Here is a 24,942-nt window from a genome sequence, read left to right as displayed (position 1 = left end):
TTTTTTTCACGGCAATAATGGAAAGAAAAGTGTTATTGGCTGCTGGTGTCCAATCCCTGAAGAGTCACTGCAGATGGAGTCTTTCTCCTGGGACTATTTTGGTGGTGTACAGAGGAAAGAATAGAAGTTCTGTCCTCAGTGTTGTCCTCAGACACAAGTTGTCCTTGACCCAGCAGCCCCTGAAGAGAGTCTGTAGTGACATGGATGGATATTCTCCCAAATCCTTCTGGTCTGGTCTCAGCAGCTGCATTTTCTTCACCCACTTGGGGCTTTGCCTATTCAGAGAGGTACATACTCTTAGGTGAGCACATTTCTAACGCAGCAAGTGAAAACTAATCTCCTTTAATGTGAGAATGAGTTGACTGCTTTTCAGCAAACTTGTTGGGAATTTGTGTCTAAGTAAAGACTTGTATATAACACTAAAATAGAATTTCAAAATGTCTATTAAATTCTATGTTATGTTCATTAATCTTTAAAGACTTTTTGCTGCTTTATATATCCAATAAAAAACCCCCCAAACCTCCTATAAACTCCTCTTTGTGACAGTACTTGAAAATTTATCCTCTACTTTCCATGGTCAAGGCAGTTAGAGAGTAACTATGGAATCCCTGTACCTCCCTTGCTGGCCAAGGCAGTGTAGCCCCATTTTACAGAAATTAAATTGAACAAAGGACTTGCCCTTGGCCATCTGTACCTAATACCAGTCTCTCCTCCATTTATTGCAAAACTGTAAACACTGGTAGAAGCAATAACGAAGTCTCCATCTTTGCCAATTTAGTACTGTATTTAAGGTCATATTCCTCGATTTATAATTTCAAAATTTAAGTCAAATGGGAAGAAGAGCATGCTATGTGATAACTGACACCACCAAGCATAGGTACTCTGAGCTGAATTTCTCCCGTTGCTGTTGCAACATCATCCAGAAATGCTTAGTGGGACCAAGCTTAGTATTTTATCACTGACCCATGGCCAGGTGGTGGTGAAAGAGTTTCCAGCTGAGGCTGCAAAGACTGTGGGTTGAATAGGCAGGAAAACTTCACCATTGCGTGCTGCTCCAGAGCAGTCCTGCTGTTGGCCAGCAGAAATCTCTGAGGCAGGATTGCTGGCTCCTTACCAGCACACGGAGCTGAAAAGTGCACCCTGGGAACACAGTGCTTTTGCCGACGGTGTACTTCAAATTGGTTTTACTCTCCCTCTGTGTGCAGATAAACACAGTGCTGTGCCAGCAGCTGCGTGTAGGTGCACAGAGAAGAAGAGGCAGTTGCTCAAACAATGTGGTATGGAGGGCTGGGGAAAAGGCAGGTTGTAAATGTAAAGGACATTTGCATTAAAGGAAGGTGTGAGAGCTGCAGGAAGAGCCAAATTAAAAAAAAAAAAAAAGAGTACTTCAAGCAGCCAAATTAAACAAGACACAACGGGGGCCAATTTAGCCTCCCAGGCATTTCAAAAGCCCACACCCCAGAGTTCAGGGAGTGCTGGTGGGGGAACCATGTGTCCCTCTAGGTCTTATTTAACTTGGCCAGGTATAAGGAAATTTAACTCTTTTGTGACTTGCTGGTTTCCACAGCACCAGCATCTTCCCATTTTTTTTCTTTGTTTCTGGGTGCTTTTTATTGGATAAGTTTTAAATCCTTTTGAAAAGAAATAATTTCTTTTGATTTAAAAAAATAATCATTAGAGGCAAAGCGTAAAGTCATTTCAGTCATACTATCTTGAAGGAAAATAGATACAGTATTTTGGAAAGAATTTGAAATGAAAACACAAAGCCTGATGGGATTTAAATGTAGAAAACCAAAAATTCAGTCTCGCCTCCTCTTTTCCCTTCCCCTATTCATGAGGTCACCATTTCTCAACTCACAGACTATGGCATCTTGCCGGGATACTGAGACAGCCACCAGAAGAAGTTTTCTTGCTCCTATGAGTACAAAGCAGGATCAGACTGGCCAAGAGAAAATAATCAGAGTGGTTTATTGAAGCTAGAAAGAGAGAAACTTTGCGGAACTAGCAAGAAAAAGATATCCAGAAAATGCAGGCAACCTTTTTGGTGTCTCAAAAATTTGATGCATAAGAATTTGAGAAAAAGGAGGCCGGGTGCAAATGTGTGAAACAGAGAATGTGTATTGAAATTCAGCATTGTTGCTTGTAAATAGCTTGATTGCAGAGGGATTGCGTTTGCATGTGTGTGTGTCCAGGTACCTGCACACGCAAGACATGGCAGACCTCAGTCCAACAAAGTTTAACTTTAATCCTGCTTGCAAGCACTTCATTGTGGCAGGCTGGGTCTCTAAAGAGGGAGGGCTGACACTGTTGCCATGTCAGCTCTACTGTTTCTGGGACAAATGATTTTTCTCCTGGCCTTACTCATACTGTCTGTGCTCAGACCTCAGAAGAGGATCCTTTGTTCAGCCCTGGCACCGTGTGAGAAAGCCCTAAGCTTTGCATACCATGTAACTTTCAGCCTACCTGAAGAAGAAATGATCACTCTGACACTGCACTGGCCTCGCTTAGTTACAGGTATTTCCCTTTTTAAATAAATTTTAACCCCTTCGGGGGTAAATCAAGAGCATGAGGGGAGTAGGGATTGTGAATATTATTCTTCCCAGCAGATTTCTCTACAGTAAGACCCTGCAAATTCAAAGGATCTCCTGGGCATATTGATGGCTCCTACTTGCTCTGCCATAGCTCAGAACCATAGAATATTTCAACTTAAAAGGAGCCAATAAAGGTCATTGATTTCAATTCTCTGCTCTTCTCAGAAATACCTAAAACTAAGCCATATGACTGAGAGCATCATCCAGATGCCCCTTTTAGAGGCTTGATGCTGTGATCACTTTCCTGGGGAGCCTCTTCTAGTGACTGACCACCTTGTCAGTGAAGAACCTTTTCCTAATGTCCAATCTGAATTTCACTTGATGCAGCTTCATTCCATTTCAATAAGAGCAGAGTGGTGCACAAATATGTTAACAGTCATGGTTCGCATTAAAAGCTTACCTGTGAAAGCAACAATCTGCTGGTCCCTGGTATTTATTTCAGATTCCAAAAACTGTCCAACTATACTTACCATAGAATGATAGAATGGTTGGGCTTGGAAGGGACTTTTAAAGGTCATGTGGTCAAACCACTTGCAATAAGCAGGGACATCTTCCACTAGATCAGGTTGCTCAGTCCTGTCCAACCTGACCTCAAATATTTACATGGAAGGGGCATCCACTAACTCTCTGGGCAACCTCTTTCAGTATCTCACCACCCTCACTGTGAAAAACTTCTTCCTTATCTATTCTATATCTACTTTCTTTTAGTTCAAAACCATTACCTCCTGTAGTATTGCAACAGATCCTACAAAAAAGTCCATCCTCCTTCAGGTACTGGAAGGCTGCTACAAGGTCTCCCTGGAGCCTTCTCTTCTCCAGGATCAACAACTTCAACTCTCAACGTTTCCTCACGGGAGAGGTGTTCCATGTCTCTGAAAACTCAGCTCAGCTTTTGGGACAACAGTGGTAAAGTGAATGCTTTAACTCTTACTGAAGTCAGGCTGCAGCACAATTATTTTCAATGTACATTTCTGAGTTATATTGTTGCTAATTAAGTCCAATGTCAACTTGAGTTGAAGATCCACTTCAAAAATGTGTCTTCATGACAATTTTCCCAATGTGAGAAAGAAAGAGAAATTACTACAAAGGAAAAATTGTGCTCATTAGAGAGAAGGTTTGTTGAATTTTGGCTCTGGATCTGAATTGTCTCCAAGGAATGGCACTAAGGACATGGAGTCAGTTTGGCTAGATGGCATAATCCTCTGGAATATGGGAAACACGCTCATCATCACGATGCAGCTTCTTAAAAATCCAGGCAGGGAAATAGGGAGAGCCTGAGGAGCAGGGGCAGGAGTGAGGGTGACATGGGGACCTGCTAAAGTCACAGCTTGGAGACACACAAGAGAGTCCAGGGTGCAGGAGGAAGGCCATCATCAAGAACATCTGTCCATACTACTGTGGATGTCCAATGCCAAAGCCAGCAGCCAAAGTCTTCAGCTCAGTTGAAGCACATCTGGCTCCCATGGGCATGAATCAGCGGTGAGGAGCACAGCTCCTGCCTGCACAGCAACAGAGCTCTGTCTAAATGTTACCATTCAGCGCTCTAACACCATGCTGACTTTGTTGCTCAGGACAAGACAAGCTCAAGCTGTACCTGACAAGACTTCCAGCCCACCATGGTGTTAATCACATCATCCAGCATAGTATTAGGGGATACTCCTCTTAATTTTCCTTTCCAGTCTGAAAGCCTCCACCAACCATGCTCTCAGCTCTGTTAGAGCAAACAGGTGTTTATTTCTGTGCAGTGCCATGTAGCACCTTGGCTTGAAGCTGTCCCATACATCTCCTAGACTACACACTGGGACTTTTACTCAGGTTTGCAGTTGATGACAGTGTCTCTGAAAGCCAAATTATCTGGGTTTTGTTCTTTTCTCATTCTCTACTGCTACTTGTATCCTGAATCAGATGGAGCTCCTCAGTCTTGTAGTGATGTTATTCTCCTTACACTGCTTGCAGGAATGTAGGGATGAGCACAGAATGTCTGGCTCTGACACTGACAGATCTCATACTGCTCCCAGGGAGTTGCCCAAATGCTACAAAGATGAACCATATGGGCCGCCCCAGCACTTGAGGCCATTAATAGGAATTTTTGAGCAACTGTGATTGATGAGGCAGCTCTTACAAGTCTGAGATCAATGAAAATGCAACTTGATCTTTTGAACCCAACTCCTTAATTTTTTTGTTCCTTTTTCTGCAGAGAATCCCATAAAAACATTTCTGTGCAGACAAAAGCTGTCTGGGACACTTCATGTGGATTTGTCATGCATTTTCCTTTTGCTCCCCCCTCTGCCCTATTTGCAGTTTCATATGCAGTTCGTTTTTGAGTTTTTCTTCAAGACTTGTACAGTCACAGCACGATCAGCTTTTTCTATAATTGTGATTGGACATTGTCTTAAGGGTGTTTTTTGAGACTTATTATTTTTCTTTTGTTTTCAATTTAATTAATTTACCCTCACTATTATTTGAACACCAAGGAGAAAACAATAGTAAGAAAAAAGAAAAACAAAAGTCACTGAGAAGGGGACGAAAGGCTGAACAACCTTCCTGGGAAAGCAGGGAGCCCAAGAAAAGAACAAGAGAGAGGACCATGTCTAATGAGTCTTGAATTATCCAAAATTTTTCCCTTAGGATCTGCTGACACAAATCAACAGTAACCAAAACTGCTTCATCTTCCAACATTCTCTATCAGAGAGACCAACCCAGCAGTCATTCCCAGTAAATTTGGATTGAGACAGTCCTCAGCCAAGATGTCAATAGGCTTCCGTCAGCTGGATGCTCCTAGAATTGAAAGCATCTAAGAGGCAGGCAGGTCACTTCTAACTAGAGGGAAAAGAGGCTTGAAAGACAGAGGGAAGGGGCAGCTTCTTAGAATTCCAGGCAGGGAATTAGGGGGAGCCGAGGAGCAGGAGCAGGGAGTGAGGGCAACATGGGGACCTGTATTCAGCTAAAGTCACAGCTTGGAGACACACAAGAGGGTCCAGGGTGCAGGAGAGAAGAGGCCAAAACCAATGCAGTGATGTGGGTGAGTTTGACGGAGCACAGAGAAGTGCGAGGCACAGCAAGAAGAGAGAGTTCCGGAGTGAGGATGCGAATAGCAAAGGGCTGCAGAGGAGAGGAGGGGTGCACAGCATTAAGGGAAATTGTGAGAAAGGTGAGGGAAAAGCCTTGGAGGGGTTGGTAGGGATGCAGTGGGAGAGGAAGGAAAGCCGAGAGACAAACAACAACTCTCCCCTCTCCAGGGAGGGGAAGAGCAGGAAATGGAGCACATGTTTTATGAAGGACTGACAGCTATATTTTGAACTTGAAACAACAACATGTAAATCAGGAGTTGGGAAAATGCCCCTTTAGCCACTAAAAAGAAGAAAGAAATAAGTGAAAGCATCGAAAGACATGTTTAATTACACAATACTTAAACCAATGCCAGTGCAAGAGGGATTCGGAGAAGGGGTGATACTGGTTCTTGGATTAGTAGTGCCTGGTGTGGGACATCTTCTCTTCCTTTGGCTAGCTGTGGGCTCAACCAACTCACTGCATAGCTCAAGGTAGAAAAGTTTTAGCAGCGTTTTGGGGCAGGGTGCACATAACGGGCTTCCCGGGAAGGGTGAGAATCTGTTCCCAGAAATACCAGTTTGAGTGCATTTTCTGGAGCACACCAAGCCTTAATGGAGCAACACTCTGCTACAAGTGGGAAGGACTTTTTTGCTGCCCTTCCCACTTGACTGCTTGTCATAGGGTGGAGCTTACTCACCAGCTGACTATGACAAATAGCAACAAATGGGAGAGTTGGTGGTGTAGGATGCATTGCAGTCCCTTGGAGTTATTCAGCACTTCTGAATCACTGTTCTTGCCTTTCTTTGGGACTGTTGGTGTAAGGCTCAGCTAAGAGAAGCACAGAGGTGGAATGGACTGGTTGAGAATGGCGTAAGTCTAGGACTTGGGATTTTTCAGGCTCAGTTGTGGGCTTAACCCACCCTGGCTCGTGCTGCTTCCCTGCTATTGACCACCATTGTGAAGGAGTGAGTAACTTGGAAGAGCACACACCCAACTTGAAAAAAGAGTCGCTGAGGGCATTGATGGGATTGAAAGCACCCAGCTCTCCATAGCCTGTCAAAAGCACAAGAAAAAATGAAGATGTTCCCAGGACCCAGTGACACAGCTCAGGTGTAGACAGCTGGTTACCAAAGTAACCTGATAACTTACAGTATGTCACCAAAATTCCGTTACATTCTGTGTCTCTTCTGCTAGGGAAAGAGTAAAATCTTCCCTGTGAACAACATCTGGGATTCTCTCTTACATTATTAGGTTTCTAAAATTAGTCCCTCCAGGACATGATCCTGGACAGGCAGAATGATGGGTGGTTACAGTTGCAGTGCGCTGTTGGGTCCATCGCACTCCTCTGGAGTTTGCATCCAGTTCTGGGAGAAGGATAAACAACAGCTAAGTGATGGAAAGTACTCGTGCACTCTCCAGACCTCAAGCATGCCAAAGTGTTTGGCATTTTGATATCTTCTAGCAGTGGGCACAGATCTGGCTGCAGCTGTGTGCAACCTGGAGACTTTCATCTTCAAATGAGCCCTCCAATGGTGTCACAATGTGGGTGACTCCCAGGGCCTCTCCAGGGTCTTCTGGAGTACCCAGATCTCTGGTTTTCAGTCCGTGTTTGACAATGTGGTATCCGCAGAGATGCACTCACACTAGATGGGTTCTTCCATTAAAACCTTAATATTTGCAAAATGCAAAGCTCCCTCAAAAGAAATATTACACTCATTTATCTGAGGGCAGTGACTCAGATATGCTTTAAGCTCGGGAATATGCCAGTAACAATGCTACTGACCTGAGTAGTTTGGACTTCATAGTCTTTTCTTTGTAACTAATACAAACTAAATGTGATTAACATTTTCCTTAAAACCGGTCAGTGGAGCAGTGAGGCATACCAACCTGGCAGCATTAGAAACTGGAGCTGTGTCCCCAGAGAGCAGACGTAGGCTGACAAAAGACAGGGCCAGCTTCTCACACCCACACAGGGCTCTGGCCACACCGCTTGGCCTCACACCCAACTTGGAGTGACAGCTTTGAGAAGTGAATGGCAAGCTCGGTTGCCACGACTTCCTCAGATGCTGCCTGCAATTACTGAGTCTGCCAAAAGCCACAGAAAGGCAGCCAGATGGCATCACCACATGCTGTCAGGGCTTGTCTCTTGCAAGCCTCTACCGACTGGGAGCCCATTCATTGCCATTCCCCCACTTTTCTGGGTCAACTACAGCACTGGGTTGAGCTTTAGCAGGAGACCCAAAACAAGCATGTATTGACTCAACTCAACTCCCCTTGCAGACAGTTCCTTAAACAGTGCTTGCTTCACTGAAACTGTATATGGTCTAATACAGTCTCTGTGACTGGACACATTTAGCATTTCCCCACCATGAACATTAGGGAAAGACTGAATGGTTCCAGGGACATTCCCTTCAGCTTTGTTCTCTCTGAACCTCTGATTTTTCCTTTCTTTCCCATCTTCTATTCCATTTTTAAAACTTCCTTTAAAATGACACTGACTCTCCTACCTACAGTCACTGCTCTGGAGCTCAGTCAGCCTTGTTGATCCTAGCTGCAAGTGACAACACTTCTCACTCTTTTATATATCGGCTTAACAGCCTGATAACAACTGGGCAGCACAGGATATTCCTGGCACTCTGTGTGTATGCTGTGCGAGGCTTGTAGTATGGCACTAGCTATATTTTGCTGTCTCTTGCTCTTGAGCAGTTACCTTCTGATTGATTGAAAATGACTCATGAGGTTCATATGGTCCAAATTAAGTGAATGCCTGAAGACTCGTGATGCTGTAGATTCCTTAAAGGATTTTAGGCAGAATCTTAATATTTCATTGTATGCCTGCAAACTCCTGAGATTTTTTAGCAGAAAACAAAATGCAGATTTTTCAAACTACAGAAATGTCTCATCAGCTGAGAATCTCAACCCTAATTCCAAGCTCATTTAATAACTTTTGTGGCACACTGTGGTTAATACAACCATAAAGTAATGTTGTCATGGAAACTTTCAGTTTATCAAGGACATTTCTCCATTTTTCTGTGCTATTTCAAGACTAGAATTGTTCTTCAACAGTGGAGCATTTTCACTAGGCGTTTCTTTAAAATGCATGGTAAGCATCTATGGGACATTGCCAATATCTTGCATTACATAAGATGTTATGTGTATACAAATATCCATTTTGAGCTCTGCCTGGTAGAGTAATCTCTACTGTCAGTAGTTCTTTTATTAGTTGTCTTAAGAGCTTCTCACCAACTGCTGTCCCTACTCTCAGCCTACCCACATCTGCAGCACTGGCCCTGCACTCCTGGTCCATCAGCTCTGCTCCTCATCTCCAAAGCGATGCTCAAGTATATTCCAGAGCACATTTGGTGATGTGAGCTGCTGAAGAACAGACAAATACAGCTCCTGGTGTGCAAACTGTTACTGCACTCAACAACACTTTCTCAGAGTTGCTGCTAAGTAAGTATGTGAGGCTCAAAAAGCTTTGGACAAGAGGCTTGGCTTCTCTATTCTCCATTACCCTAAACCCCTGACCTATATACTGTTTTGGGGAGCTGTACTGTTTGTCTGAAAGTCATCCTTACACCCCAGAATTTACTGTGTAAAAAAAATTTACCCTTCATTCTTTCATGCTTGAGTCCCCAGCATTCCCAAAGGGTGTTCCAAATGCCTTTAACACTTGGACTGTCCTTTTTGAATTTTAGCAAAGGCTAGAGGGTTTGCCAGTGGTTTTGCTTTCCCAGTATGAGCCAAATATGCCTGCCAGATTTCTCGAGAAGGGATGTAAGATTTTCCAATTTCTAAATAGACCAATGAAGCATTAAAATATCAAAATGTAAAATAAATGTGTTTTATGAAAGGATTCTCTGTTGTCAAGAAAGGAGGGCTGGCTAACACCTGAGGGTGCCGGGAACTTTTCTGCTCTGTGACCAGAGGCTCACAGGAAGTGACCTTTACCAGCCTGGAGGTGCAGGAATGCGGTGGTGCCAAACTTCCCCTCCACATGTTGTGGGCAACTTAATGGAAAATCCTGTAAATATTGCAAAATGTCATGGATTGTTAGTAGTATTACTATGCCCTTAGATAGAGACAGGTACTGTGCATTTTATTCTCTGTAACTCTCTTTTCATAACAGTTAACAAGGAAAGAAAAGTCAGAGGTTTCATGCTTACAGGAAGTATATAGTGTCGATGGATTTGCATAGTATTTAGAAGAGCTAGAGTTACATTGCGGTGACGCAGTTCTACAGCACTTGCTAATTCCCTCTTCTCCCCAAATACTTCCTTTTGCCTCCTACCTTTGGTTTTTTGGACATATCCAGTCTTTTTTTCCTCTCTCCACAGGCTGTGTCCAGAGTTACCGAACAGTTGCACCAGGTATGGTCATCCAGACTCTCTGAATGGGAACCCAGATATTTGTCTCTTGACATGTCTTGCCATTTTCCTTTCCATATCACTCTGTTGCTCTCCATTCATGTATCTATTCCAGCAACTGCAATAAAACAGGTCTTAAAATCCCACTTGACTGCCTAGCAAAGCAGAGCGTGAAGTCTTCCCAGGAGAGTTTTTGCGACGGTGATCTTCACGTCAGTGACAGGCCTTATATTTGTCATGTTTCTATACAGAGTTCAGGCTTCATATAGATATTGGTTTATCCTTATACACACATGGCAGCCTGTTACTCTGGAAAGTGCCTGACAGAAGCAGCACAGCTGTTGCAGCACCTTCAGCTCTGATTCTGGTAAGGGGGCAAACCTCCCATGAACCATCTAAGAGTTTTGCAAGGGTGACCCTGGAAAATTCCCTGGAAATGCCCTTTCCTCTTTCCACCTTGAGAGCTGGTTTCAATTGCTCTCCTTTTGTGGCAAATGGGGGTAGAGGTGGTGACATCAGGCCCTTCTTGGCAGCTCCCTTTTCACAAGGAAGCATGCGTTCAATTAAAGGATTTTAATTAAAATACTTTTCTGTAGCATCCTGTTTCCAGGCCCTGCTGTAAATTTAACTTGACGTTCTCTCATTTAACAGGTGGGTGAGATTATTCTGAGAGCTGCCAGATGGAAGAAAGCAAAAGCAGGGCTGGCTGCTGAGATAGAAGAATGAAGAGAGGAAGAGAGAGAGCAAAAGAAAGGAGTGGGACAGATATCTGGTGCATATCTGTCAATATTTACTATGTAACGTGCTATCCTTTTCTGTGATGGTTCTTCATTGCCATATGCATGTGACTTCTTAAATTTCTCTTGAAGGATAAAAGCAGCAAATCCGGGATCAACACATTTGCATTTGATCTCCTTTCCTTTTAGATTGGAGCAGTTCAGGAATAACCAATGAATTGCAAGTTATGCAAAATTCAAAATACCCCTACAACTGTCCCCAAAAAAGAAAAAAAAACCACTTTAACCTGGAAGCTGGGGAGCAGAGTAATAGTTGTGAGGCTGCAGTGGCAGCCATGGGAGTGGGCTAGTTCACTAACCGTCCCTTCTGCCATTGCAGCTGTGTCACCACCAGCTTCCAGATGCAACAGGTTAAAGGATATGGGAGAGAAGAGACTGTTTTCGAGAGGTTGAAACTCAGCAGCTAGCAGGAGCAAGGACAAGGAATGTGGAAACCTGCCATTGGGGAGTCTCAGGTAGAAAGGCTGGAGACAAGGGGTGGGTGACTAGGAAGGAAAATGAAAGGGACAAAAGGAAGAGAAAAAAAGAGGAAGGACAGTCTGGGAAGAAGGAACCTTACGGAATGGGGGAGGAACAACCGCTGAGGGTTGCTGAGGATAGTGAGATGACTGAGAAAGCCACAGAGGCAACAAGGAGAGGAATGGGGAGGAAGAGGAACAAGGATCCTTACACTCTCTGTTTCCCTTTGAAAGTAAGAAAACATAAGGAATTAAAGCCCAAACTTCAAGCTAATGTAGAGGGGTAACAGAATTGATCTCCTTCCACTGTGCTATGTTGGACTGTAGTGCTCTAACCCATCCACCACACAGCATGTGTTGCCAGGGGTGAGACCTCCAGAACAATGCAGGGTGGAGGCTGCCTGAGACAGTACCAAGATGTGGTGCAAGCAAAGAGGATGTTGTAAATCCTCAGAAGCACTGCACACTAGTCTCACTTTGCACTGATTGCCTGAACCAGCTGTTTTCAAAGGAGTCTTTTGCAAGTCTGGTAAGCCTTGTCTTTCCTCTTTCCATTTGGTATAGTTTGGTCCAGCTCCAGCTTCAGAGGTCTGGATCTTTCAAAGCTGTTGATTCCCTCTTTAGATTTGCTGTTCTGACTCTAGAGACCTGCTAAATAAATCCACCATCTGCATGATTTGGTTGCAAATTGATAAACTTGAAATTGTCCAGCTAAGCGCTGAGAGTCCTCATGTTTTCCTCACAAAGAATGGGATTTCAGACAAGACCTGTGATTGGGCTTTGCCTCCATTTAGCAAACTGAATATTTCAAGATACACCCAAACTGAAACATTTCAATATACACCCAAACTGAAACATATGGTTTTGATTCTCCAAACGGGAAAAATCCTGTATAAAACAAACTCCCATTAAAAAAAAAAAAAAAAGAAAGAAAAGAAATTTTTAAAAAATCCGTCTTTTCAGAGGAAGATTCTTTATCAAAAGGACAATATAGACATTTGTAAAAGCTGAAACTTACATCAGAAAGTCATCGCACAAAATCAAGTGCTTTGCTCAGCAAACATACTTTTGTCAGTTACATTGTAACCACTGCCTAAAAAGAGATCTTATTTTTTTTCCAACAGGATCTGCTCTCCATATTATTACACCAATGGTATTTAATTGCATCAGTATCCTTTAATTCTTTACCAGTCATGTCTCCTATGTGTCTTTCTATAATTTTCCCTGGGATTAATGCCAGGTTAATGTGCCTATGTTTGCTTGAGCAACCAAATTTATCCTCTTGAAAACAGGAAAAACAGCTAGTTTTTTTTTCCAGTTTCGTCTGGAAGTGTCTCACTCTTCCAGGACCCGTGAAATACCAACAGGAATACCTCAGAGTTCTCTTCAGCAGTCCCTTTAAAGGTCTTTGCTAAAATATACCTGGTCTGTGGACCTTAAAAGGTTTAATTATAATAATTGTTCAGAACCTTCTCAAATTATTCTTGGAAGTATTTTCAGAGATTCACAGGGATGACTGACTTGTATCACCAACTTGTGATACACATGTTGCCCAGATAATTTCACATTAAATTCCAAGACTAAGACTGAAGCCTGACCAAAGCCAAGGAGAAGGCAAGGCAAAAGCCTCTGACAAGCTCTGTGCCCACATCCCAGCAGGAGCAGCGAAACCCATCATGAACACAACTGACAACCCTGCAAACAAAGTGCACTTTGTACTGCAGAAGAAGGTGAAACTGCCTTCAAGACTATGCCAGTGTGACCTTGAGGAAGCCTCATATTCACCTCGAGTAAATCAGGGATCATGTCCCTGAACAAAGTGGCACAGGGTCTCATCCTCAGGCATCTACAGTAGAAGTGCTTTGGAGCACAACCAACTCCCAGTCACAGAGCTATCTTCAACTTTCGACAGTTTCTCAGCCCTCAGGAAAAAGCAAAGCAAGAAAACAAAAGTTACTTCTTTCCCCAGGAGCCTGAAAGCACACCAAAATACATCTGGTCAGCGGAACATCAAACAGAAACACCCTCCTGGTACCTGCAAGGAACTAGAGGGAAACCGGACAAGCTGTATTTACTTTCAACTGTTGCTTGTTTAGGGAGTTATACAGAACGGAAGGGGTTTTCAGCATTCTGAGGGCAAAAGGAGATAATTTTTTTTACTGAGAACTTCAATGCGTGTGACTTTGTCTGAGCAGTTGATTTACAAACTGTGGGCTCTCATGCTGGAAACTAAACAGGCATCTGCAAACCAAAATTTTCTCGGGCCTCTATCCTTTGTTAAACCCCAGAACAAAAGAATCCTTCAAAAGTTCAAAATTTTGGAGATTCACAAGATTTGTGAAAAGAGTATGATTCAGGATGTTCCCTTCACTGCTTCAAAAAACCGTTCTTTAATTTAAGTAGCTTCTGTCTCACACCTTATGTTGCTACAGACTGCAAACTTTTTATTTAATATCATACATAGTAAACCGCACCACACTGCTTTATTTTGTCTGTATAACTGGAATGTAATGTGAACTGAACACTTGTGACTTTAAAGTTTTGCTGTTAAAGAGGTCCGTATTCAAGCAAGGCTTTGGGAGGTTTCTTGGGTGCTGGTTTTTTTGTTGTTGGTTTTGTTGTTGTTGTCGTTGTTGTGGTGGTGGTGGTCTGGTTTGGTTTGGTTTTTTGTTCCTAATATATTTTTAAATGTTCTCTTTAAAACCACATTGGTCACTTTTATTTTAAAAACAACATTATTTTGATTTCTCATACATGTATTTTTAGTTTATAAATTATATTAACTACCTCCTGCTTTCTCTTTCTCTATTGTGTTGTGTGACAGATTGTCATTTAAACACTACTTTCAGGTAGCCTTTTAACCAGGGTGATTTCCATTCATCTATATTTCCATCCATATCCAACAAAATATATTTTACACATGCTCATGGTGATTTCTTGTGAGTGTTTATCTGGTAGGGATTCCACAAAGGGCTCCCAGGCTTCACTGGGCTTTTAAAAGTTTTCCATTCTGAAATACTTATGAGCATGGGAAATGGCCTTTAGAGTTTTAATTTAAATTAAGTTACTATTTCATGCAATGCTGTTTGCATGTGACAAATACACTTTTGCCACCACTGGTGATTGAGGCTACCACTGACCTTTAGGTTATTTATTAACTCCTTGTCCAGCATAAAAGTTGATACTGAACGATCTCATCCCGGATGCAGGACACTGCATGTAAAGAAATTAACACCTATTATTTTTAGAAGCTCTTAGAAGTTTTGTCACTAGTAACATGAGAAGTCCAGCAAATACTCCCCAAGTTCTTCTAGGCCAGATGGCTGTCATTTCCCATCCTTAGTGAAATCAGTTAGACCTTTAGCCCACATGAATTCAAATTTTGTGATTCTGAAACAGCAGTGACTCTTCAGTACTTTACAGCCTCTCTGATGTCTGGAGAGACAGCCTCTCTGCTGCTATCCCTGTGGGACAAGTTGTAGCTGTGAATTTTAAAGCCTTTGTTTGGTTATTATCTCATACACAAGTGGAATATAGAAACTTTCCTTTCATTCATGCACACAGAGGTATCTTAGAACTTGGATCCCATCAACTGGTTTGGGAAAGGTGCCTCAACATCTTTACTTTTACATGTCACCGCTGAGTGTACAGTCATCTCAGGTCAGCCATTGTCATCCTGGTCTGACTTCATGCTCATCCATCTCCTTTTGAGACAGATATCTGTCTGTGGCCAAAGCTCAAAAGAGCACAACTTGGAAGATTTCCTATCATTTTGTATGTACAAATGTCAGCTAAAATAATTTTTTTAAGTTTATGTGAACACGAGTTATATTTCTGATGCTATTGCTGTAATAACATTGCCTACTGGATTAGTTACTCCAGGTGCTGCCAATTTTTGAACATTTGGACTCTGTTTTGTGACACAGACCACTGCTCAGACCTCTTCGTCTCCCATAACCTTGTTTTTCCTGAGGAAAAAAAAGGGATAAAGTGATTTAGGAAGAGTTAATGCCCCTGAACAGATGCACCAGCAAGAGATGTGACAAAATGTCAAGTGGAATGTGCCTGAGGGCTTGGAATTTGGCCATGGAAGCAGCAGATGAGTCCCCAGGATGGCATGTCCCCCAGAGGCCTGGCATGCTTTGGTGACAGCTGTGATTTTTATGACCCGGCTTCGATGACAGTTTGGGAGGGGTCAGCTCTGCTCTTTTCTGACAGGAATTCAGTTTGTCATCAGATTCTAAAATCCCTCTGATTTATGGCATTAGCCACTGCTGGCATTTTATTCAGATACATGTCTTCTCCCCACTCCCTACAGAATGGGAGGTTAAGGTCCAAACCTTGATGTTCAAATTAAACTAATCATGAGGAAAAGGGAAGTGGTAGGTCATGAAGAGACAGGAAACACCAAGAATACCTAGCTCCAAAAATCTCTCATTAAGAACATTTAATCTGAAACCAAGCAGCTCCTCCACTGCTATTTGAACACCAAATCTTCTATTAACCTCCACAGTCCATAACCTGCCAAACTTACGGACATTTCAGGGAATTAAAAGACTACAGAGGCATACCCTTTGGTACCATATCCCCTCATATTTGCCAGTGACAAAGCAACCTTACAGAAAGGTGATTGCTTAGAACAAAAGCTTTAAGAGTAGGTGTCAAATGCCTTCCAGCCACACAGGGGAAGGGCCATGTCAGCATAGCACTCCTCAGCTTCTCAGTTCCCACTTGGTGTGACCATGGTGTGTTTTTCCGTGGTCACTTAGCACCCAGCAGGGGACTCGTGGCAGCTGTGGGCAGTCATTAAGGATACAGGCAGCTTCAGTTTTCCTCCTGGGTTTTCCAACCACTGAAATATTTTTTTTTTTTGCAGACCTGGTAAGACACAGTAGAACAAAGAGTTCTCCTGCAAGCCAAGAGCCCAACTCCTATCAACACTGCCATTTAATTCACATCTTAAAGGAAGATGTTACAGAACAAGTCAAGACCATTCTGATGACTCTCTCAGCTCCCTCCCACAGGTTTAAACAAGGTGCAGAGAAGGTTGTTTCTTTCTAATATCACCTTCTCACTCTTTGCTTACCTTACAGGTACAGCTCTTACAAATCAGAGGTGTTAACTGTCTCCTGCAGGAAATCCAGTCCTATTGAGGCTTCCTAGCAGTTGGAATATCCAAAAGTATGGGATATCCTCTGTGGAATTGAACAGAGGAAGCTGAAGGTGACCACTCAAATATCTGAGATAAGAAGAAAGGAATGGTTCTAAAGCAGAGCCTGCCTACAATGGTAAGAAACACTGGCCTCAGACTAATGCTGTTATGATCACAATATTATTATGAAGTCCTAAAATGGGTACAAGGAGCCATGGATCACAGAATCACAGAATCACAGAATTGTTAGGGTTGGAAGGGACCACTGGAGATCATCTAGTCCAACCCCACTGCCAAGGCAGGATCACCCAGAGCAAGTAGGTTGTTGAATGACTCCAGACAGGGAGACTCCACGACCTCCCTGGGCAGGCTGTTCCAGTGCTCTGCCACCCTCTATGTAAAGAAGTTCTTTCTCGTGTTGAGGTGGAACTTCTCGTGTTTTAAGTTTATGGCCATTGCGCCTCACCCTGTCGTTGGGCATCTCTGAAAAGAGCCTGGCACCATCCTCTTGGCACCTGCCTTTGAGATATTTATATGCATTAATGAGATTCTCTCTCAGTCTACTTTAAACAGGTCCACATGTAAAGGGATGAGGCTTTGCTCCAGTTGTTCGCATGAACTCCATTATAAATGTGGCTGCATAACCCTGGGACAGAGGATAAAAACTTCAGGGATCACTTTTTGTGGAGATGACATTCTAAAGCACTGAATACCTTATGGCTGAACTGTGTGTGTTTTGTGGGATCAAGAGGAGCCAAGTGATAGGAATTCTCAGCATGGCACTTGACACTCTTCTAGCAAAATATATGTATGTTCTGTTTGGATGCACCACCATTATTGCTTGGCATCCTTCTACCCCTGGGCTTGACATTTGCCTTCATCTTTCCTCCTTATATTCTTCCACATGGTATTATTAGCAGTCTGATTAGAAATTCCTTCCATTCCCAGTTCTTTGCATGTTTGTGAAGGCATGATCTTATAAACTCTCCAGTGGTCCATTGAATTTTCCAGACAAAAGGTATAAGGGTATAATTTGCTACTGTAAATTTTTAATGAAGTGAGTAAAAATTAAAGAAAACAATAAAGATAAAATATATTCAACTCACTTTTTATTCAGCATAACTCAAAGGCATGTCAGGCTCACATTTCTCATTGAAAGTTATCTGACCACAGGTTTTTACATGACAGAAACATTTACTTCTACACAACTGATTAAAGGGATTTTACAACAGCTTTCCCACAAAATTTGCTTGAGATGTTTGGCAAGTTTCTCTTTGTCCAGGCAGAGGAGAAAATGTAAGTATTCCCAAAAGTAAGAGGAGCAATTCAAATCAATCAAGTATTTTTTCACAAAAATGAAAAAGCCTGGGAGAATTATGGTAGAACAACAGTAAGAGGAAATTCAACTCAATCCTTGCCCACAAAGGATGCAGGGGATACAGAGGGTCCCATGACGTTTGCCACATCTCCTGGGGACTTGCAGATAAAGCTGAACTGGCCCTTGCTGTGGAAACACTCCAGTTCATTTTTTTTATAAACCAGCTACGGTTTCAGTCTGCTGAAAAACTTCGTCTCAGTAAGAAATGTCAGGTAGAATTCAGTTAGGAAGTCTCAGTGCTTCTGATGCAGTGGAAAACCGCATTTTATCATCCATTTAACAGGCTGAAAAATATTTCAAGATATCAGACTTTTTTGGCGAATGGGTGCTACAGATTCCAACTGTGTTTACGTACAGAGAATTTTTATTTCATTTGCCATTCTGGGGCTTTAGTAGTCATGATATAGCACTTTGCACAATTAGCTCTGTGTGAGAGATGTGTATGAATAGCAATGAAAATCTATTCTCTAGGGACCATTCTGCTTCCTTTATGGCTATTTTGGTTTATGTTGCAGTTGTCATCGTAATGTACAACTGCCTGATCAGATAGCAAATGCTCCCTGGAGACCTCAGGGTGCTGCATGCATTTGGAGACAGCATGACACAGGAAAGGCCAACGCCACATGAAATAGAAGAATACATTTTTTATTAATAGTCTAAATATTTTTTCCCTGATTTTCAAGTGTCTGAGTTCAGTAGGCACAATTATCTTGTTTTGTTAGTTAGAGGAATAGCAATGTCAAACCACAGGCTTTGGGAGAGAGAAGTGGTCAAAAAATTGTGGGAAAAATAAAGGACCAATCAACTACAAGAGCTAACATGATCAGAAAGTGTGAAATACTGGTCTGAGTGCCCAAAAGACTCCCAAGTTCCACAGCCATTTGAATAAGGAATGAGAGTTTCCATACCATCTTATACTCCACAACACTTCACAGATTTATTTTTTTTTCTTTCCCTGAGAAATGTTTTCCAGATTTTCTCTATTTCTGGCTCTTGCCAGTGATACAAATACCACAAGAACAGTCTATCTCAAAAGTGTTCTGGCAAACAATTCAGGTGCTGGCTAAGACTCTAATGCGTATTGGCTACATTAGGTTTTTATAATGTGTCAGCTAGTCCCTGATAGCTATCATATGGTGATAACGATTATTTAGTCCAAGCCCTAAGTGAGATGGAGAAAGTGCATGTGTAAAGTGGGAAGCCATCTCTGCAACCATGCTCTCGTTTCTACACTTGATGTATTTCCTGGAAAAGACGTGAATTCAGCGTCCCAGGCTATTACCACTGAGAAAGGACCTTCTCTTCCCATCCCTATATTTATGGGTTCGTCACCACTATTTGTCACCACTATGTCTTCACCTTTTTATTTTTCCCAGCTTAGTGATGCAGAGGTTGTGAACAGCTTAGTGCAACTCACATCTCTCTGTAAAGCAGATAATAATCCCAGTGACCGCTGGAGAAAATTGATTGTGCCGGAATGAATGAGCCACTGCTGGACTGATGAACCTCGCTGAAGGCAAGGTTTGCACGCAAGTGCTGATATTTTGGCATTGCACATCATGCATAATTTAATACTGGGAACCCAGAAGTGTCTGACTGGGCTTTGCAGAGAGCCTAACCACTCTGTTTTGCATGTCAAATTAACTACCCAGTAGTGAGCTACCCCAGCTAAATGATCACCCGTTGGCCAGCTGCCACACCACAAAGCTCCCCATACAACTGTCTCAAAAATGGAAACTTGTTATTCAGGAGCTGCCCTGTGAATACCCGTTCTGTCAAGACTGGAGGGAAATATTTGGGGCAGGCAGGCTGAGAAAACAGAGAGGTGTTAGGTGTCAGAATTGATTTAAATGGGCTGCAGCTTTGCATGGGAGCAATGGAGCTCAGCAGCCAGAGGATGGGAGGTAGTCAGGGTGGGGGACTCAGGGGCAGAAGAAAATGTGCTAGATATAAGACTCAGATGCCTGAGAGGGTCTTTTGGAGCCAAAAACAGAGTATTGTATGTTCCCACTTGACTTCCTAATCCTCACCAGCACTCAGAGGTAGCAATTGCCTTCTGTTGCTGGTAAACCAATAGAGGTTGCTCCTCGGGGGCCTAAACAGATTTGAGGCAAGCAACAGGCACCCTAGATAAACATGTTCATCATAAATATCTTTCAGTCTTCTTCCAAAGCTGTTTTGAAACTGTTTCCACATTTAGTTAAGTTATCTACAATAAATTGTTTCCTTCCTATCTTGCACTGAGCCATCTCCTTCCTAGATTTACACTATTTTCCTCTCTTCCACAGCCTGAGCATTTTTAGAAGTTCTGAGCCTTTTTAGAAGGCTTTCTAACTTACTGCACCTCTCAGTAAAAGACCCCTTACCATATTTCCTTCCTCTTTTTGATATCCAATAGCATTACATACAAGAAATCTTTCTAAAACCCATTTTATATCAAGCTAGTGTAAATCCAGTTATATATTGTGCTTCATTTCACTGCCACACATTTGCTTTTACATTATTTATTTGTTTAGAATAATAAAGGTAGGTTTATTGTAATTTATTTTTACTTTCTAAATATGAAGATGCTCAACTCTTTGATAATAACTTTGCTGGCCACAACCTATTGTATGACTCTGATCTGTCACCCCATAAACAGTTGGGCGATTTTAGTATTTTCTGTTACACCACTCTGTTAGCATTCCTAATTACTTTGGTTCCTTCCTTTTCAAGCATGTCACTCTGCAGGGTCTGTGAGTCTACAGTAAGAGTGCCGTAACTTATCAGATCTTCAACTTTAGAAACACCCATCATTGTAGGCGTGATGTGACATCTCTGGTAAATAGTTTGTTCAAAGATCTTTTCTGAACTTCCTCTTTCTTCTCTCACCTGGAAGTGTGTCATGCTTACAACCATTTTTGTCACCTGGCACAAACCCTTTCCCCACGAGTTAACCAGAGTTGTTTTTTATCTGGACAGTTCCACCAATATGGCCACAGTGCAGGCTAGCAGTATGCAATCAATGCTACCAGATTTGGATTTGCTATTCTGACAGCTGTGCAATTGTCAACAAATTCTCATATTGTTCATTTGACAGCATGAAATGCAAACATTTCAAAAATAGCTTGTAAATTTTCACTTGCCCACTTAAGCCACATGCACGTATGGGGTATGAAATATTTTGAAATCACAAGCCCAAATGCCATAAAATTCAAACACAGTTACCTTGTATGCAGAGAAGCAGTATAGTCTATATGTTCGTGAACTTGCTACTGGCTTGAATTAAAGGCTTGGCTGCAAAATCAAATTCTAGAAATTAAAAAGAGTAAATCTCCACTCCTCCCCTCAGCTACTCTGCTGAGTTACAAGTTTCAAAGGAAGGTCAAGGTCACTTTCAAAATGTGGCTCTTCATGTAAGGCTATCAACCAATGATAATATTTTTCTTCCTAAAAGCTCATAACAACACAGGCTCCCATCAGAAACTGAATCACATTGCTTTTACCATCACGGAACCTTTCTGTTTCATAAATCTGATGCCTACTTTGCATCAGCACTGGGACACAAATCTAACACCAGGTCCAAGGGTCTTTAACTACTCTGCATTAGGTGAGGAGACAGCTTTAGACATAAGAAAACAGTAACTCTGAAGTCTTTCCACATAGTCTACCTGCCTGTTCCTTTTTGGCCTTTTAGTGGCTATCAACAGGATGAGTAAGGTGGCTTGTGACTGACACACTGAAATCTCACTTCCCTACTTCACAGCTTTCCAGAGAATATCATATATATATGATATAGGACTGACAGAGATATTTCCCACGCTGATGGTCTTTGAGGTACAAAGTCTTTCCAGCCTTTCAACCTGATCAATATTCTTGCTTGACTTATGTTGCCCTTTCCTTCTTCCAGAATTTCCAGGTTTTCTTCCTAAAAACATGAGTTACATCCAAAGGACACTTTTTTCCTAAAGAAGGTAGAAATTGTCTGATGGTGTTAACACAACATATGCTCTCTTGAGGAAGGCATTCTCACAGCTTCCTCCCCATCTAACCTGGGCAGAGCTCTTGTCTGCCTACCAGAAGGCTGTCAACAAATTCAACAGCTTAATTCAGGGACATGAGATTTCTGTGTGACATTGCATAACTCAGGAACTTTCCCAGCTTGCAGTTTACCTAGAGGTGTAATTCTAAAACACTCCCTAAAACAGTCCCACTATAGCTGTTCTTAGAGCACTTCCCAGCCCCATATTCTTCCTGAAATTCACAGTGGCACTACCCCAAACTATGTCTCACAAGGAAGAAGACACTCCTCTGCGCCGAACGCCTGTCCCCCAGACGCATTCCCTTCCAACCTGGTCATATTTCTCAGTCTTCTCACTCTTTGACTGCCCTTTCCATAGCTTGTTTTTTTTTTTTTTTTTTGACAATGGAGTTTCCCATCCTGCAAACATCACACACAATTTTTTGTTGCCGTATGTGTATTTGGATGTACTCACATGCATGTTCAACTCTTTTCAGCCTGACAAGTTGTCCAGTTTTCTTTGCATCTATCAGAAGCTGCAATCAGCTAACTTAATTAGAAATAATTTTTATACTTGTTTTCAGATTATCGGTAAAAATACTCAACAGTGCCAGACCAAACCCACACCTCTGTGGGATTACATTAGAAACACATACTCCTTTTACTTAAGAGTCTCCATTAGTAAATACAGTTTTCAGTCACTTGAATGATTTCTAATTTGTTGACTATGTGCAATAGTGCCCTGGCAGATTCACAGATTTTAGTGGGAATGCAAAATATTTCAACACATTTTGAAGGAATTGAACCCTACCTTAACAGAATTAGCTTTGTCAGGCAGGAATGCAATCTTTTCAGTGAAAAAAATTGAATTTATTTTAGTAGAATACCTTTTCCATGAAACCTCATTGACTAACACTCATTGAATTCCTGTACTTTAACTGTTATTTGATTGTGTCCCACTGCCATTTTTTCCCAGCATCAATATCACCCTAACTGACCTATAACATCCCCTACTATGCCACTTATCTCTCTAAAATTTCAGCAGACTAGCTTCTTAATATTTCATTGGAATCCTTCCAGTTCTTCCAAACTTGAGCAATCAAATCCAATATTCAAAAAGTTCCTGGATGCACTTAAAAAAATCTTGACTGTAAGTTAGTTAGATAATTTAATTTTAAGATATTTAAACTTTCATAGTTACAGTTTGACTCAGCTACCCTTGGACTGTGCCTCATCTACCAGTACACTACACTAATGCAATAGATCTTTTCTTGGGCTACTTTCCAAGTTTTGTTCTCTAGGAATTGCATGGGCTCTTGGCTTCCTTTCAGGGGAACATATTCTTTTTAGTTTTTGGATCTCTTCACATTACGGTGCCTGGTATGATGGTTATGACCATTTTGACCATCATTCTTCTCATGGTGGTTGTTTCTATGCAAAATTACAGCTACAAGTTCAAACATTCTCAAAGAAAATCCATATCCTGAGAGGCACAAGTTTAGCAGCACATCAGGGTGCAAGCTATCTCCTCTTTTGCTAGCCAAAGGTAGTTTTATTTAAATTTCTGTGTTTAAATTTTATTTACACCTTGCTAACAATCAGCTGACAGCATGCAGGCATTTGGCATTAGCAAGCACAAATACTGTTTTGTATATGGTCTAGGATGTGTGTCTCTTCTATATGTGCTACTGCACACATGTGTATGTCTACGTAAACCATATCTGACACCAATATATGATGCCTGCATTATCAACACAGCCAACCTAATTTTCTCACTGTCCTTCACCTTTTCCTTTCTTTTTTTTCAGTATTAAGACACCATTTATAAGCCTAGGACACCAATTTTGCACACTAATCAATCTAAAAATAACAATAATCACCTTCCTTTAATTTAAACCAACTATTTTAACCATGAAGGCGATGTTCATTAGCCACACTACCCTGTGTGCTCCAGCCCCTTTTGTACTCTCTAGACCTCTTCCTTTCTCTCTGCAGTTGTCAGTGCTGTGTGCGTAACAGGACTCTGCTGAAGCCATGCAGCACTTTCCATTCTCCCCAGAAGCGTTATGCACATGCTCTGCTAGCTCAGCTAATTGCTATCTTTCTAAAGAATGGAGGTCACCTCCTGGGAAAGGACAGGAGGGAGATTCCTCCTTCTCCAGGGAGATGCCAAATACAGCAACACATGAAGCCAGTCGGTGTGAGTTCACAAACCAACTGTGACACATAAAAAAGGATCTCTCTAGCAAGTGTTCTTTTTTTGACATATCCAAGTCTATAAAATACAAAGGGACTATTAAAATGCAAAATCCAGACCAATTGCATTCCATGACCGTTACAGGTTGGTAGCAAGTTGAAAAGGAGAAGGGAGTCTTCCCTGTAGTAATTTATGATTCCCACACAGATGATCTTCCCTGTTTGTTTTTACGTGATGTGGTACAAATGGGAAAGGACTGATCTCTTAGTCTAGGAATATGCATTTGACTTCCTGCCTGTCTGTGCTAGCATGGTTTGCGATCCCCTTCTGCAGTGGCAGTGTTTTGAGGATGTATACAGGATAGTTTTCCAACATTCCTTATTGGTGTGCTTTGGGCATCAATGCCAATGCCAGAACAGTCTTTTAAATAAACACAGATACAGCCCAGCCACGGCTTTGAGATGAAAGACAAAGGATTGAATGAAGAGATTTATGTGGTGTGCTCATCTGGGGTGCTCTGGATACATCACGAGAGAAAGTAGAAGAGGCACTAAATTAACTTCAACTGACTTGAATCTCATGTTCTCATGACCTTGAAGAACTAGAGAGAAGGGGAAGACAGCTGGTATTTTATGTAAAGGTCATGAGCAGCACGGATAGGACTCTGTCTCTTGGCCAGCCAAGACCAGCACCCAGAGCTCAAAGTAATTTTGATACAGCAAACTTCATCATTTCTATCAGCAAAACGAGTCTCCTATGAGGTCTTCTAAACATAGGCCTGCTGCCTCACAGCAGTTCTCAGGGAGACCTTAAAGGGTCTGACAAAATTCTCAGTTACATGGAGCTAACTTATCTATAACTAGGATTGTGCCCTCAAGGACAGAGAGAAGCAGACACTGGACTGAGGTATTCTCAGCCTGGGATGTGAGCATTTTCCTTGGGAAAGGTCAG

The 24,942-nt window shown here is 42.0% G+C and overlaps 1 long non-coding RNA gene across 1 annotated transcript in view; it reads right to left on the bottom strand.

Annotated features, from left to right (window-relative positions):
- The window catches only part of LOC113951978, a 41,252-nt gene continuing 16,310 nt past the window's right edge, over positions 1 to 24,942 (bottom strand). Inside the window, exon 3 of the long non-coding RNA XR_003529339.1 lies at positions 1 to 275. This is a non-coding gene — a long non-coding RNA (uncharacterized LOC113951978). The remainder of the gene's footprint in view (positions 276 to 24,942) is intronic.

Source organism: Corapipo altera, unplaced genomic scaffold, assembly GCF_003945725.1.
Source record: "Corapipo altera isolate COAL_440 unplaced genomic scaffold, ASM394572v1 61, whole genome shotgun sequence".
Lineage (NCBI taxonomy): Eukaryota > Metazoa > Chordata > Aves > Passeriformes > Pipridae > Corapipo > Corapipo altera.
The sequence above is the reverse complement of the archived record's forward strand: the minus strand, read 5'-3'. Positions and strand labels throughout refer to the sequence as shown.